Source organism: Eleutherodactylus coqui, chromosome 6 (genome assembly GCF_035609145.1).
Source record: "Eleutherodactylus coqui strain aEleCoq1 chromosome 6, aEleCoq1.hap1, whole genome shotgun sequence".
Taxonomy (NCBI): domain Eukaryota; kingdom Metazoa; phylum Chordata; class Amphibia; order Anura; family Eleutherodactylidae; genus Eleutherodactylus; species Eleutherodactylus coqui.
This window is the reverse complement of record NC_089842.1, coordinates 205,476,731-205,492,391: the sequence shown is the minus strand read 5'-3', so window position 1 is coordinate 205,492,391 and position 15,661 is coordinate 205,476,731. Positions and strand designations below refer to the sequence as shown.

The window sequence follows — 15,661 nt, the reverse complement described above, 5'->3', positions numbered from 1 at the left end:
GTTGAAATTAAAAAAAAAAATTTTACTTACCCGAATCCCCTCTCTGCAACTTCTTCCTTCTTTTCCTCCAAGATGGCCGCCGGGATCTTCACCCACGATGCACCGCGGGTCTTTTCCCATGGTGCACCGTGGGCTCTGTGCGGTCCATTGCCGATTCCAACCTCCTGATTGGCTGGAATCGGCACATGTGATGGGGCGAAGCTACGCGATGACGCGTAGAAGGGGGCGGAGCCAGAACGCTGCTCGTGCCCGGACCTACCAGAAGGGAGAAGACCCTTTTGCGCAAGCACGTCTAATCGGGCGATTAGACGCTGAAATTAGACGGCACCATGGAGACGGGGACGCCAGCGCAGGGAAGGTGAGTATATAACTTCTGTATGGCACATATTTCATGCACGATGTATATTACAAAGTGCATGTATATGGCCGTACAGAAGTGTTTAACTTAACTTGTCATCGCGGGACAACCCCTTTAACTCCATGGCCCTTGTCAATTAATGCGTTACGAAGCAGAACTGAACTCGATATGCAGAGGAGGCCGCACTAATGCTTTATAACGTCGTAATATTAAATCCTTGACCAATGAGTCCATGCTTCTTTTAATACATGGCAATATCCTGTAATAATGAAATAGAACAAACAATGTACACTAAATAACAATAACAAGAAAACAATAATCCTCTGGAAATATGTAAGCAGATATGACAGTGTTTAAGCTGTAAACAAAGAATGTAACAATGAATGGCTGCTTATAATAGATTGTGGATGGATAATGATCTGCATCCTGAACATCAATTATTGTACTCAAATCCGAGCAGCAATTAACGTAAATAATCCACATTAATGTAAAGAAAGAAAACATCAATTACTGCCCACAGCCTCCAGGATAAACAACATATTGCGCTGGCCATGTAGACTCATGAGTATGCTGTGGCCTATACGGCTCCAACATCCTCCCCTGTATCACCGGCTACCCGGACACATTACTGCTAATCATGCGAGCTGGAGGATTGGATTCTGTGATTTTCACGAGGTCTCGCAGAACACAATGAATGTCCCTTCTTCGCTGGCACCTCTACGCCCGCGTTTGATTAGACATATTGTAATGGAGTGACACTTTGTTGCATGCATTGAATTCCATGCATCAGTCTACAAAGCATTACTTTCATACTACACAAAAAAAAACATCCCAGCGCTGCATAAATTCAAAAGCGCTGTTTTTTCCAGCACGTAAGGTTTTTCTGCTTTTATGCATGTAAAGCTTAAAGGGATTGTCCAGAATTAGTAAGTAAAGGATCTACTTTATTCCAGGAACAGCGCCATTCTTGTCCATAAGTTTAGCCCTTGAATGGTGATGAGCTGTAATATCAGACAGTCCATATAGCAATATTGTCACGGGGTTTACAGCTGAACCTATTTTCTGCTTGACCTCAGGTTGATTAGACAAGAAACAAGGGTTGCAGATGACAGTGGAGGCTCGCCGTCGGTCATACGCAATACAGTTTTTAAAAAAAATATTGTATTTCCTGCGCCGTAGTTTACCACTGAGGTGGTTACCAGCGGCCCGTCTGCAATGTCCATTGCGGGTGGGCGACGGTACGAACTATCTGCATTGACTTCAACAGAGGCCGTCCGCCCGAGTCAACAGCAAAATAGAGCATGCTGCATAGTACATGGGGGTTAGGATGATTGGAGTAATGTATGGTTAGTATATGGGGGGCTGGGATGACTGCAGGGTGTGGAACCCCATCCTTTATGTGTATATAACTATAGTTCATACCCTATACTTTTACAAATGAAAATAGCACGCATGGCAATTCCTTAACAAGTACTATTAAACTTGTCCCTTTCCTGCAATATATTAAAGAAGATGTCTAAGTATTTTTAGCATCAAAAGCCAAAAAAAAGACATATGTCCAAAAAAGTACAGACTATTTTATCCTACAATGTGTCCAAAGGGCTCCATTAGTCAGACGGAGGAAAAGAGTGGAAAAATATATGCAGTATTCTGCAAAAAAAAAAGGAATAACATAGTAGGCTACATTATGCCATCCAACAGTAAAAATGTACCTATTTATCATGCTTTCTTGCATTTGTGATAACAAAAGAAAGGGAAACGAATACCAAATCAGAGCTCGGGATCCTGCTCAGTGATGCCTTCAGCCTCAGAGCCCATATGCAGTAAGGTGAAGGATTCTCTGGATGTCTCCATTTCATGCAGCTCTTGTCTGTCCCCTGGTATCCCGTACCTGAAGCGTTTTGTACATTTCTGCAATGGTCCATGTGGGACGGGGGCTGGATAGTACTTTCTGCATTCACAGAGTTTCCTGAGGACCCCAACTGCTTTGTGGGGATACTGTGGGATGAAGGGGATCAGGTTTCCAGGGGGTGAATATAGAAGTGGAGGTTAGGTAGTAGGCCTCCCTAAAAAGATGTGTTTTTAGGGCAAGCTTAAAACTGTGTGCATTGGGAAGTAACTTGATTGTCTGGGGTAGAGCATTCCAGAGAAGAGGTGCAACTCGGGTAAGGTGTTACGGCCCATTTAGACCCGAAGATTCTCGCTTAAAATCGCTCAAAAGGTCTTTTGAGCGAGAATCGTTGGGTTAACTGCACGGACAGGAGTTCACAGCGGGATACAGGTGATACTATTGTTTCGGATGTATCCCGCTCCATGAACACAGCTGGGGTTCGAAGAACACAGCGGTCCAGCTGTGTTTTTCATACTCCGCACGGAGTGCACAGCTGTATACCAGCTGAGCGCTCAGTGAACACCCGGGGTATGAAGAACACAGCAGTCCAGCTAGAGGAGAGTGATGAATTTAAAAATTGTATTCTATAGTGGACATACATTATTGGTCAAGAGTTTTACAGCACCTCAATTTTACTTTTTAAAGTTACCAATTACTTTTTAAATCCACACAGTTGAAGTCCAGCAAATAACGTGAAATGGTTCAAAGGTTGAAAAGTAAGTTAAGAACAATAAAATCATAAATTTAGACTATTTTTGCATTTCAGTTTAAAATTGTTAGAATAATTTTTATTTTTATTTTTTTTCTTTTTATAAATCAATATTTTATTGAATTTTTTGCATTCACAAACAAACAATGTGCATAAGTAGGTAATGTCTCATGTACACGTGGGTTACAATTAGACAACATTCTGGGATATGAACTGACTATAGTATGCATCAAAACGAGGAATAACACAAGTACACATCCCTCTGAGAAATCCAACCAATACTTGAGCCAAGATAGGAAATATTCTAAGAATGCAACAACTAAAAACTTCGGTAGGAAGGAGAGAAAGAAAAATTGTTAGAATAATCTTAACAAAGGTTTTTTATTTTTAAAGAACACATTAAGGACCGCTGCTGTGCAGCACAGAAAGAAGATTATTGTTTGAAATTGGATGCAAACTATTACTACAGATGTCTTGGGTTTTGTAGATAACTTTCAAACCCTCTGATTCTATATAACCAGTGTTGGAACAGACTGCATTACACTCTCTAGGGAAGGATTTGGACAGTTTTGCTCTTCAAGATAGAGCACATTGCTATCATAATGGCAAGAAAAAGGCAATTAACCAAAGCGGACAGACTTCCAATTATAACTCTTAGATGTGTAGGTCTGACCTACAGAGAAATTACAAAAAAGCTAAGCTGGTAGTCTGTACAGTTTCCTGTACCATCAAAAGACACTTGGAAATTGAAGGAAACTCTGACAGGAAGAGGTCTGGCAGACCAAAGGCCACTACAAAATCAGAATACAGGCTTTTAAGAGTCAACAGTTTGCATGATCAGTGCCTCACGGCACAAAATCTTCAAGCACAGCTTAATGCAGCAAGAAATAAACCATTTTCTATTTAAACTGTGATGAGAAGTGGACTGCTGAACTACTAGTGGACTGCTGAACTACTAGTGGACTGCTGAACTACTAGTGGACTGCTGAACTACTAGTGGACTGCTGAAGAGTGCAAGAAGGTCTTATGGATAATGAATCATAATGTGACATATTTGGAACATCACGCAGGGTTTTTATATGCTGTCAAGTAGGTGTAAGGATGGTAGTTGGTCAGGGGTTCATATTACAGCAAGACAATGATCCGGAACTACTTAAGACGACAAGAAGAAACCAATAGGCTTCAAAGAATGGAATGGTCTGCACAGTCTCCAGACTTAAGCCCCATTGAGATTGTTTTGAATGAACTGGACAGAAGGGTGAAAGCAAAGCAACCTACAAGTGCAGCACATTTGTGGGAACTTCTGCAAGAATGTTGGGTAGAAAAGTTCTGAACAATACCCGAATGCAATTGTGGAAAGAATGCCTCAATTGGGTACGGCTGTTATATCAGCTAAAAGGGGCTACTTTGAAAAGTCAAAAATTTAGATTTAATTTAGTGAAACAAATGAATCCAGTATTTTTATTCATCTTGGTTATTTGTTCTGTGTTTTCATTTCAAAGTACATTTGAGAAATTAAACTGGGTAAATATAAATAAAAACTTGAAAAAGTGAGATGTTCTAAAACTTTCGACAGAGTACAATCTGTGCAGTGACTGGCACAGGGTGGGGGCATCAGGGTAGCGATTAGACAAAAAGCTGAGCCTGGCTGCTGCATTCAGCATAGATTGGAGAGGGAGAGTTTAGTAAGGCGAAGACCAATGAGTAACAAGTTGCTGTAGTCAAGCCGAGAATGAATCAGGGAAACAATAAGTTTTTGATGTATCCACAATGTGCAAAGAAATTATTCTGGAGGCATGTTTGAGGAACAAGTGATTGAACACAGGGAGTGAAGGAAAGATAGAAGTCAAATATGACCCCAAGACAGCGGATATGCTGCCGAGGAGTTATGGTGATACCACGGACTGAGAGGGAGATACCAAGATTAGGTTGGTTAGCAGATGGTGAAAACGAAAGAAGTTCACTTTTTGAAAGATTTAGTTTTAGATGGAGAAATGACCTAGTGTTAGAGATTTTGGAAAATCACTGTTTTCTAGAAGCAAGGCTGTATTGTCACAGGAAAAAGCATAGAATTGGGTGTCATCAATGTAGAGATAAAAAATATATGGAAGTTAGGACAGTGCTCCACAGTTGTAATGGATGTTGTATTAATAGAACAAAGGAAAAGGACTTACCCGGTGACTAGTGGGGTTCCCTCCTGGGAGACACCACTAGCACCTCCAAGTCCCTGTAGGCATTGAGACAATCTATGGACATAGTACTACGTCCTCGTCCTTCTTATCCTGTGGTAGCAGGAGAGCTGCTGAGTTGTTGTGCCCTTTCGAACTGAATGGGCCCAAATTGAATGCTCCAAGTAGATATAACAAAAAACCTCAGTGCCAGTTAGAAGAACAATGCCCGGGCTCTCTTTGTGGTAAGTAACAATCTTTAATGCAACGTGTTTCATTGCTCTAAGGCGACTTTCTCAAGCATAATACATATAACCATTCTCTACGACATTCTCTCTACAAATACATTTACTCACATGTATTCCCTTCACCGGCGTTCTACCGATGCGGCAGGCTCTCCTTCCGGGTTCGGAGGACCGTGGGGGGAGAAACCCTGTGTCATTGCGTGCTCTGGAACGCTTCGTACCAGAGGTAACCTATGTGCGTTCCACTTTGACGTCACTGCACTGCCTATGTGCTGTTTCTCTTTCATAATGGAAAAACCAGTTGCTATAACAAAGACTATATCAAATCTTCTCATTATTTCTAAACCTTCTGGTAAACATAATTACCGTTCTCTATTAAGCGGACATGTACTAAATTATTAAGAACCCATTCTTGTAATATAAACATTTAGACCTAAAATGTTTCTGTTATAAATATATATATTTTAGATGATTATATTATCTATCGATCGGCTTAGATAGTTTATCTGCCAGAGTGTATATACTATAAATAGCGTGTCAATATTACATAGGCAATCAACCGTTTACATTACATAAATATTTAAAAACTTTATAGACACCATTTTTACATTAAAAACATTATACACGTTATATGTGACATCATACAATCAGAACGCTATGACTGTCATACTAAGGCCGCCTGCACACGGGCGGAAATCCCGCGGCGGGATTTCCGCCGCTCAAAGCCTGCATAGGAGTGCATTACAATACGCACTCCTATGCAGACGGCCGCGCGAAATGTCGCGCGGCAAACAAACCGCTGCATGTCCTATTTTTGGGCGGGGCTCGCAGAGCCTCGCACAGATACGTCACTCACCGGCCGCCGGCTCCGGTCTGCGCATGCGCCGGCAGCCGGCACATGAAAGAGCCGGGGCGGCCGGGCGCGGGTGAGTACGCGCTCGTCTCTGCAGGCGCTCGGGTCGGGTCCCGCAGCGAGAATTCTCGCCGCCGGATCCGACCCGCTCGTCTGCAGGCGGCCTTAAAGATGTACTTGTTGGTGCTTTAGTTTTCAAGCACCTCATTTAGCCCAATTGGTATAATAGTATTCAATTTAAAAATCCAGTACATTTCTTTGGCACGTAAATCATTCAAAACTTAATGTATATATATATATTTTAGTGGGGTCACGTGTAAAGTGGAAAAATCCTATCCATGGTAGACACTATAGTGGCGAGATACAGTATGTTTGGAAAAAAACTGTTTTAATATTCCTTCTATGCTTGGACATTCTAGTACATTCATGTAATGATTTACCTGCCAAAGAACTGTACCTGGGCTGGTGGGAGGAAAAGGTGTTCTTTCCTGCGGAACTGAATGATGTGTCCGATAAGATCCCACTATGGCTATGTTTCATAGATGACATCTTTATTCTGTGGAACAGAGATGAAATGACTTTTCTATCTTTCATGGACAAACTCAATGTCAATTCATTGAATCTCAGATTTACCTCAGCCATGAGTAGGATATCTGTACCTTTCTTGGACATAACGGTCGTAAAAAAATTTGGACGGTTCGCTGGTTTCCACATTATTTAAGAAACCAACTGCGACCAATAATTTATTAATCTGGAAAAGTTTTCATCCTAAGCCTTTTAGGATGGGAATCCCGAAGGGACAGTTTTTACATCTAAGGCGTAACTGTTTCGATGGAGCCATGTTTGAGCAGGAATGTAAAAAACTGACTAAAAGCTTTCTTGATAGAGGTTACCCGCTTGAAGCAGTCAATAAAGCCCACTACTTTGTGTGTCATCAAAACAGGTCAGAGCTCCTGATCCCCCAAAATCGTGGTAAGGGCTCCATACCGTACATTTCGGGACCTTTGATATAAGGAGACACTCTATCAATACTGGGATATCCTAAGAAATTATGAGGAGTTGAGAAATATTCTCCCAGATAAACCAGCCATCACATTCAGGAGAGTATGTAATTTGAGAGACCATCTAGTCAAAAGCCATTTTCATCCACAATCCACTGGTCAAACCTGGTTCCATTCCTCTAAACCATGTGGGACGTTTCCATTCTCAAACTGTGTTGCATGCCCATTTATTCTGAAAAGTAACACCTTTACGAGTGCTTCAACAAGTTGTAATTATCAGAATCGTGAATTTATCAAGAGGCGAACACCAAATATCGTATACATGTCCATGCCCATGAAATTATGTTGGAAAGACTGTACAACAATTCCGCAGGAGAATAATGGCGCATTTAGGGAACAATAGAAGAAATGAGTCCACACCGCTGTCAGATCATTTGCGGCAGCTACATGCTGAGAATCCTGAGCAACTGAAATTCCAGGGAGTTGAGGTTCTACAAACCTCAAGCCGAAGAGATAATACTGATCGACTACTACAAACAGAAACCTCCTGGATCTATCGCCTTGATTCTCTATCCCCGAGTGGACTAAACAAAACCTTTTCCTTTAGCTGTTTTCTATAAAAATCTGGCATACTGTCAGCAATCTTACATATATACGGTTGTCCCTTGTGCCTCAGTTGTGACTATGTCCCATGCCCTCTCTCTCTCTCTCCCTCTTCCCCCCCCCCCCCCACCCACTCACCCACGGCGCCCCCCGAATCTTTTCGCCCGAGTACGGAAGTACTCGAAAATCGCGGCGCTCAGGCGAAAAAGGGGCGTGGCCGAGTAGGTTCGCTCATCTCTAGTCATAACCTCCGGTGTACCACCAAGGCCGGAGGCTCTATCTCTCCTCTCATCTTTTTTTATTTTCTGTCTTTTTGCATAGCTGAAAAATTAGGAAGCTAGGTACTCTAGGAGGGAATCCTAATTCAAATGGATTCCCTGATAATTTACAGATAGTCTCTCAAATAGGAGCTTATTATCATAGATGGGTGCATAAAGTAACTTGCTTGGGGAGCTTGGACTTGCTGCGGATATAGCCTCTTTAAAAGTTGTTGGTTGTCTATCAAACCACAACTAAGTGGCTATACTGAAACTATTGTTTAGCGGTCCGTGCATTGATTGATATAAAATCAGTTTTGGCTAATCACTAATCCCATTAAGGCTGCCTATTCACAGGCGTAGCAGTATCCTGCAGTGGATCTCCGCCACGTGAGCCGCCACCCGGGAGCAGGCAGAGGGATCTCCTCCGGTCAGCCTACCTGACATAGGCTAACCGCAGAGAATCGCGGCAAATCGCAGCATGCTGCGACTTGCCGGCCACAAGCGGAGAATCGCAATGATTCTCCGCTCATGGACAGGGGGGAAGCGCTCTCCATACCAATGCTATTAAAAGCGTTCACTGCGTTCCCCGTGGCCGGATTATCGCCGCGGGGAATGCAATGAAAACCCGACCGTGGACAGGCAGCCTTAGGGTGCGTTCACACGAGCGTAGGCGTATTTACGTTCGCGCGTGCGCAGCGTTTAATCGCCGGAAAGAACGTTTTTCGGCAATCATGACCAGAGCTAGAAAGTGTATTATAGTTTGTTCCTACTTTGCAAACTATCTTTTCGGCCATCGAATATGCGTTGGCGCCGATTTCGGTCGCGTATGTTCCGTCTTTTTTTCGGGTTGCCGTTTTTACGCGCCGTAAAATCGCCCGTGCGAACGAATACATTGGAAACCAATGCCTTAGATGGTCACGTTTATACGATTGGGCGCAAAAACGCGCCGTTTATGCGCTCGTGTGAACGCACCTTTAGGCTGACGTCTCATCTATGATAAAATCAACAATCTAATCACTACTGAGAGTTAATTCTCCTGTTCAGCTATTACTATATGCAAGTTAAAACATGCAGTAATAACACTAGAGTTGGTGTAATTACTCTTAGTGTCCTGATGAAATGTCTCTAATCAACATAGAAACGTGTCAAACCATGAACTATCAAAGTCCAATTATGGCACACCTCTTAAACAAGGACCAGGAGTTCCTTGCTAATGCACTTGCAACTAGAAATTGGGAAGAACATAATTAATTGAAACATATGGTCTCGCTTCTTTTTGACATTTGACATAAATAGATGTCAATATAACATCCATAAAGATCGATAGAGTTTTTTGCACTTTTCAGAAACAGATACATCTAATTCGTGCAAACCCATCCATTAAGCAGCAAGAGCAGTAGAATTATTTGGGCTGTGATTTGCCCTAACGGTAGCAGCACCACCAGAGAGATTTCTGTTAATGTATTTTCTATTAGTCTGTCCATGTCAGCCCTGATTGTAATTTAATTGAGGTTAATAAAGCTTTGTGATTTTAGAGTTGTCTATAACTGTGAGGGGGTTTGGTATAAGAGTATTCAATGTAAAAATCCAGTACATTTCTTTGGCACGTAAATCATTCACAGACTTAGGCCGCCTGCACACGGGCGGAAATCCCGCGGCGGGATTTCCGCCACTGAAAGCCTGCATAGGAGTGCATTACAATACGCACTCCTATGCAGACGGCCGCGGTTTGGCCGCGCGAAATTTCGCGCGGCAAACAAACCGCGGCATGTCCTATTTTTGTGCGGGGCTCGCAGAGCCTCGCACAAAAACGTCACTCACCCGGCCGCCGGCACATGAAAGAGCCGGGGCCGCCGGGCGCGGGTGAGTACGCGCTTGTCTCTGCAGGTGCTCGGGTCGGGTCCCGCGGTGAGAATTCTCGCCACCGGATCCGACCAGCTCGTCTGCAGGCGGCCTTAGAGTAAATATATTTTAGTGGGGTCACGAGTAAAGTAGAAAAATCCTATCCATGGTAGACACTATAGTGGCGAGATACAGTATGCTTGGAAAAAAAACTTTTAATCTTCCTTCTATGCTTGGACATTCTAGTACATTCATGTAATGATTTATGTGCCAAAGAAATGGACTGGATTTTTATATTGAATACTCTTATACCAAATGGGCTAAATGAGGTGCTTGGAAAACTAAAGCACCAACAAGTACATCTTTTAGTATGAAATTCGTAGTTCTGATTGTATGATGTCACATAGAACATGTATAATGTTTTTAATGTAAAAATGGTGTCTATAAAGTTTTTTTAATTATGTAATTTAAATGGTTGATTGCCTATGTAATATTGACACGCTATTTATAATATATACACTCTGGCAGATAAACTATCTATAAAGTAGGGTTTTTAGATATTTTAGATGTATTGTAGATGATTATATTTATTATCTCTCTCTCATATATATATACACACACACACACACATATATTGTAAAAATTTTAGGTATATATAGAATAGAATTCTATAGGAAAATATAGATTTTAATTAGAAAAATAGTCTCTTCGACAATTTAGTACATGTTCGGTTAATAGAGAACGGTAATTATGTTTAGCAGAAGGTTTAGAAATAATGAGAAGATTTCATATAGTCTATTTGTTATAACAACGGCTTTTTCCATTATGAAAGAGAAACAGCACATAGGCAGTGACGTCAAAGTGGAACGCACATAGGTTACCTCTGGTACGAAGCGTTCCAGAGCACGCAATGATGCAGTGTTTCTCCTCCCACGGTCCTCCGAACTAGGAAGGAGAGCCTGCCGCACCGGTAGAACGCCGGTGAAGGGAATACATGTGAGTAAATGTATTTGTATAAATAGTCATAGAGAATGGTTATATGTATTATGCTTGAGAAAGTCGCCTTAGAGCAACGAAACGCGTTGCCTTAAAGATTTTGATACTTACTACGGAGAGAGTCCGGGCATTGTTCTTCTAACAAGCGCTGAGGTTTGTTGTTATATCTACTTGGGTCAATATAGAGATGGTACTGAAAACCAAATGAGCTGATAGTTTGTCCAGTAGGGGCTGTGTAGATGGAAAAGAGGCAATGTATCCTACCATATGCCTACACAGTGGGATACATTGCAGCCTTCCATTAGAGGTATATGTTGGGAGTCCTCCTGTATACTTGTGATGGAAGGCAACGCTGTGATGTGAACCCAGCCTAACTTGGACAGTATAAGTAGTATGATAGTGATGACACACATAGTACTGTAATTGGATACATTGTGAACAGCATCAAGACAATACTACTATATGTTGCATATACATACACATCAAGGAACTCTGTGCATGTCATAGTATTGAAAAAGGATGGAGGTACTCAATACTTCTAACATTGTTTGGGTAGCAACATCGAAATGTGAGAACTGGGAACAGGGGAAAAGTCATGTGATCAATAGATCAGAAGAACGCAATTGTAGATGGGAAAGGTCTCCTAGGAGCTCTATGCCCGCTATGTTATGTATCAGAAAATATACTTTGTGTCTTCATTTCTCAACGTTTTGAAGATTTGCTTCTTGTTTACATCCAGAGACTGAAACCCTGCAGAGAGCTAATACTTCTCAAAGCTTAGGCCCCTTTCACATCTGTGCTGGAACCTCCATTCGGACGTTCTGTCACAGATCCTGCACAAAAGACTGAAAGCAAAAGCTATCTTAATCCAGTAAAATACCGGGCAGCTGAGCAGAACCCAAACGGACCCCATTATAGTCAATCTGGTCCGTACGGTTCCCTCATAAGATGGATCCGTTCGGCCAGGGGGTTACCCATTCCTGATCCCTGACGCACATGTGAAAGCAGCCTTAGTTCTTCAATCTCTAGACCAGTTGAGGGCAACCCGGTACATCACAGGGTCCTCAGATGTAAACCTTAAAGGGGTGGTCTCGCGAAACAAAGTGGGGTTATACACTTCTGTATGGCCATATTAATGCACTTTGTAATGTACATCGTGCATTAATTATGAGCCATACAGAAGTTATTCACTTACCTGCTCCGTTGCTAGCGTCCTCGTCTCCATGGTTCCGTCTAAATTCGCCGGCAGCTTGCTTTTTTAGACGCGCTTGCGCAGTCCGGTCTTCTCCATTCAGCACGAGCCGCTTCAGTGTGCTCCCCGCTACAGCTCTTCTGCGCATGCGCAGACGAGCTGTCACTGCTCGGGAGCGCGCTGGAGCGGCCATTCTGTACCTTCCTCTGTTAGAGGAAGGTGCAGAGCTGCCGAGCTGTCCGGAGAAGCCGCCCAGCTGTCCCGCCGTCCAGCTGTCCTGGTAAGTGATGGGCCGGGGGGGCTGCCGCTGCGCTGGGCCGGGGGGGGGGCTGCCGCTGCGATGGGGGGGGCTGTCGCTGCGCCGGGGGAACTAGCGCTGGGCCGGGGGGGGGGCTGTCGCTGGGCCGGGGGGGGGGCTGTCGCTGCGCCGGGGGAACTAGCGCTGGGCCGGGGGGGGCTGTCGCTGGGCCGGGGGGGCTGCCGCTGTGATGGGGGAACTAGCGCTAGGCCGGGGGGGCTGCCGCTGTGATGGGGGGGGCTGTCGCTGCGCCGGGGGAACTAGCGCTGGGCCGGGGGGGGCTGTCGCTGGGCCGGGGGGGCTGCCGCTGTGATGGGGGAACTAGCGCTGGGCTGGGGGGGGGGCTGTCACTGGGCCGGGGGGGCTGCCGCTGTGATGGGGGGGGGGGCTGCGCCGGTTACCTTCTGCCTGGCGGTGGGTGACAGGTCGGCCGTGTTCACTCCAGGGGTCCGGTCGGCGGCTTCGGGGCGTCTGGTTGCCATGGAGACACAGCTGGTAGCGTCTCGGGAGCGCGCACGTCGGGCTACAGCAAGCGATGCGAAAAGAGCTGGCGGCCATCTTGGGAAAAAGTTTTATAAGTTGCTGAAACGCTGGAACGGTAAGTACAAACCAGCTAGGAAAGTAATTTACAGGGGTAATTAGTAATGTATGTTTAATTAGGGGGACTGGGCAAAAAAAAAAATTCACTGCTTCCTCGAGACATCTCCTTTAACATTATTTAAAGACTTAAAGGGGTTGTCCCGCGAAAGCAAGTGCAGTTATACACTTCTGTATGGCCATATTAATGCACTTTGTAATGTACATTGTGCATTAATTATGAGCCATACAGAAGTTATTCACTTACCTGTTCCGTTGCTAGCGTCCCCGTCTCCATGGTGCCGTCTAATTTCAGCGTCTAATCGCCCGATTAGACGCGCTTGCGCAGTCCGGTCTTCTCCCTTCCGAATGGGGCAGCTCGTGCCGGAGAGCTGCTCCTCGTAGCTCCGCCCCGTCACGTGTGCCGATTCCAGCCAATCAAGAGGCTGGAATCGGCAATGGACCGCACAGAGCCCACGGTGCACCATGGGAGAAGACCCGCGGTGCATCGTGGGTGAAGATCCCGGCGGCCATCTTACTAAGGTAAGTAAGAAGTCGCGGGAGCGCGGGGATTCGGGTAAGTACTGGACGTTGTTTTTTTTTTTACCCCTGCATCGGGTTTGTCTCGCGCCGAACGGGGGGCTATTGAAAAAAAAAAAAAACCATTTCGGCGCGGGACAACCCCTTTAACATTACACCCATTACATTTGATGTCTCTGCCCAATCAGAATCCCCTCCGCCCCAGAATTGGCTCAATCACATGTTCCCAACCATGTGGCTCCTACTGTCAAGTCTTTGCATGAGCAGGAAGCAGTTTCACTGTGTGATGCTGCCATCTGCTGGCCATATTTACTTACGTTGCACCTTAAAACGCAAGGCCTTGGTGGAGATTTGTTGTTTGTGCACTGGAGTAAAATGCACTTAATTTATTAAAGGGCACATATACAGCTGCAAATGGACCTAGACAAGCTGGAGGCTTGGGTAGAAAAATGGCAAATCAAGTTCAATGTTGATAAATGTAAGGTTATGCACATGGGCAGGAGAAACGGATGTCACCAATATACACTAAATGGGGTACTGCTAGGGAAAAGTGAGATGGAAAAAGACCTGGGGGTATTAGTGGACTGTAGACTTAACTGGAGCAATCAATGCCAGTCAGCTGCTGCAAAGGCAAATAAAGTCTTGGGGTGCATTAAAAGAGGTATAGGGGCGAGGGACGAGAACATTATCCTCCCACTATATAAGGCACTTGTCAGCCTCACATGGAAAACTGCTTTCAGTTCTGGACTCAGCTACTCAGGAAAGATGTTGCGGTGCTTGAGGGGGTTCAAAGAAGGGCAACTAAATTAATAAACGAAATGGGAGGACTGGAATACCCAGAGAGGCTATCAAAATTAGGATTATTCACCCTGGAAAAAAGACGGTTATGGGGCGATCAAATAACTATGTATAATACATGAGGGGACAACACATGGATCTCTCCCATGATCTTTTTATACCCAGGACTGTGACTGTAACAAGGGGGCGCCCTCTACATCTAGAAGAAAGCAGTTTTTATCACTAACACAGAAGGGGGTTCTTTATGGTAAGAGCAGTTAGACTGTGGAACTCTCTGCCTGAGGACGTGGTGATGGCAAAATCCATAGAGGAGTTTAAGAGGGGACTAGATGCCATTTTATGATATTACAGGATATAGACATTAACCAAAATGGTTGTTGATCTAGGGATTATTCTGACTGCCATTATGGACTCAGGAAGGATTTTTATTCCCCAAGGATGGGGTAAATTGGCTTCTGCCTCATTGGGTTTTTTTGCCATCCTCTGGATCAACATGGGAGGTGGAAACAGACTGAACTAGATGGACATTTGTCTTTTTTCAGCCTAGCATACTACAGTATATTACTATGTCCCTTAATAAATCTTGAGTTACCCATGTGCCAAAAAATGGAATTCCACTGTTGTTTGCACCATTTTCTTGTATAAAACTTAATAAGTCTGCTGGTCTGCATGTGACCATCCCCTTTTGTCACCACTATTCAAAAGTGGCAAAAACAGTCAAATATTTCATATGTGACTGCACCAAAATGTGTGGCTTTTTATGCCAGAAAAATGATGAATTCTATCAGGATCAGCAGACATAGATCCACTGTGCCCCACATTGGTTAAACTTAGGGCCAAATCCAGAGGCAACACCTGAGGATGTGGGCCTCGCTGCAGGGTCCAATGGCTGTTATTCTGGAAGTAGTCCCAGTAACGTGGCAGCTGACCATGGTGTGGTACCTAAAGGTGTGAACAGGAACTTAATCAGGCAATCCAGGTTGGGACAAGCAGCCCAACGTCAGGACAAGGAACAAATCAAAGGCGATGAAACACAGAGTGGGTTCAGCACAGTATAGTAGGCCAAAGGTTGAGTCAGACAGAAGCATCAGTCAGTATAGCTAGCCAGGGTCAGGAGCACAGATGGGAACATAGTTAAATGTAGCCAAAGTCAGGCACCAGAGAATCAGCAAAAAGTTTTAAGCAGGACCAAATGACCACACCTGCATAGAGGGAGGATACTTAATACAGCCAAGGGCACCAGATCATTGACTGAGGAAGAAGTGGTTATGTACACACTGTCCCTTTAAGAGCGTGGCCGAGCATACGCACCCTCTGGGCCGCTGTCCCTC

The 15,661-nt window shown here is 44.3% G+C and overlaps 1 protein-coding gene across 3 annotated transcripts in view; it reads right to left on the bottom strand.

The window, feature by feature from the left end:
• The window catches only part of CCDC32 (coiled-coil domain containing 32), a 31,118-nt gene that overhangs the window by 8,394 nt on the left and 7,063 nt on the right, over window positions 1–15,661 (bottom strand). Inside the window, exon 1 of one of the 3 annotated variants that reach the window (XM_066608665.1) lies at window positions 6,665–6,758. The exons of 1 other annotated variant lie outside the window; for it this stretch is intronic. The gene's annotated coding sequence lies outside the window, so the exon portion shown is untranslated. Of the gene's footprint in view, window positions 1–5,482; window positions 5,504–6,664; window positions 6,759–15,661 lie in introns of those variants that run through there. One more of the 3 variants, XM_066608666.1, reaches the window with a different exon arrangement.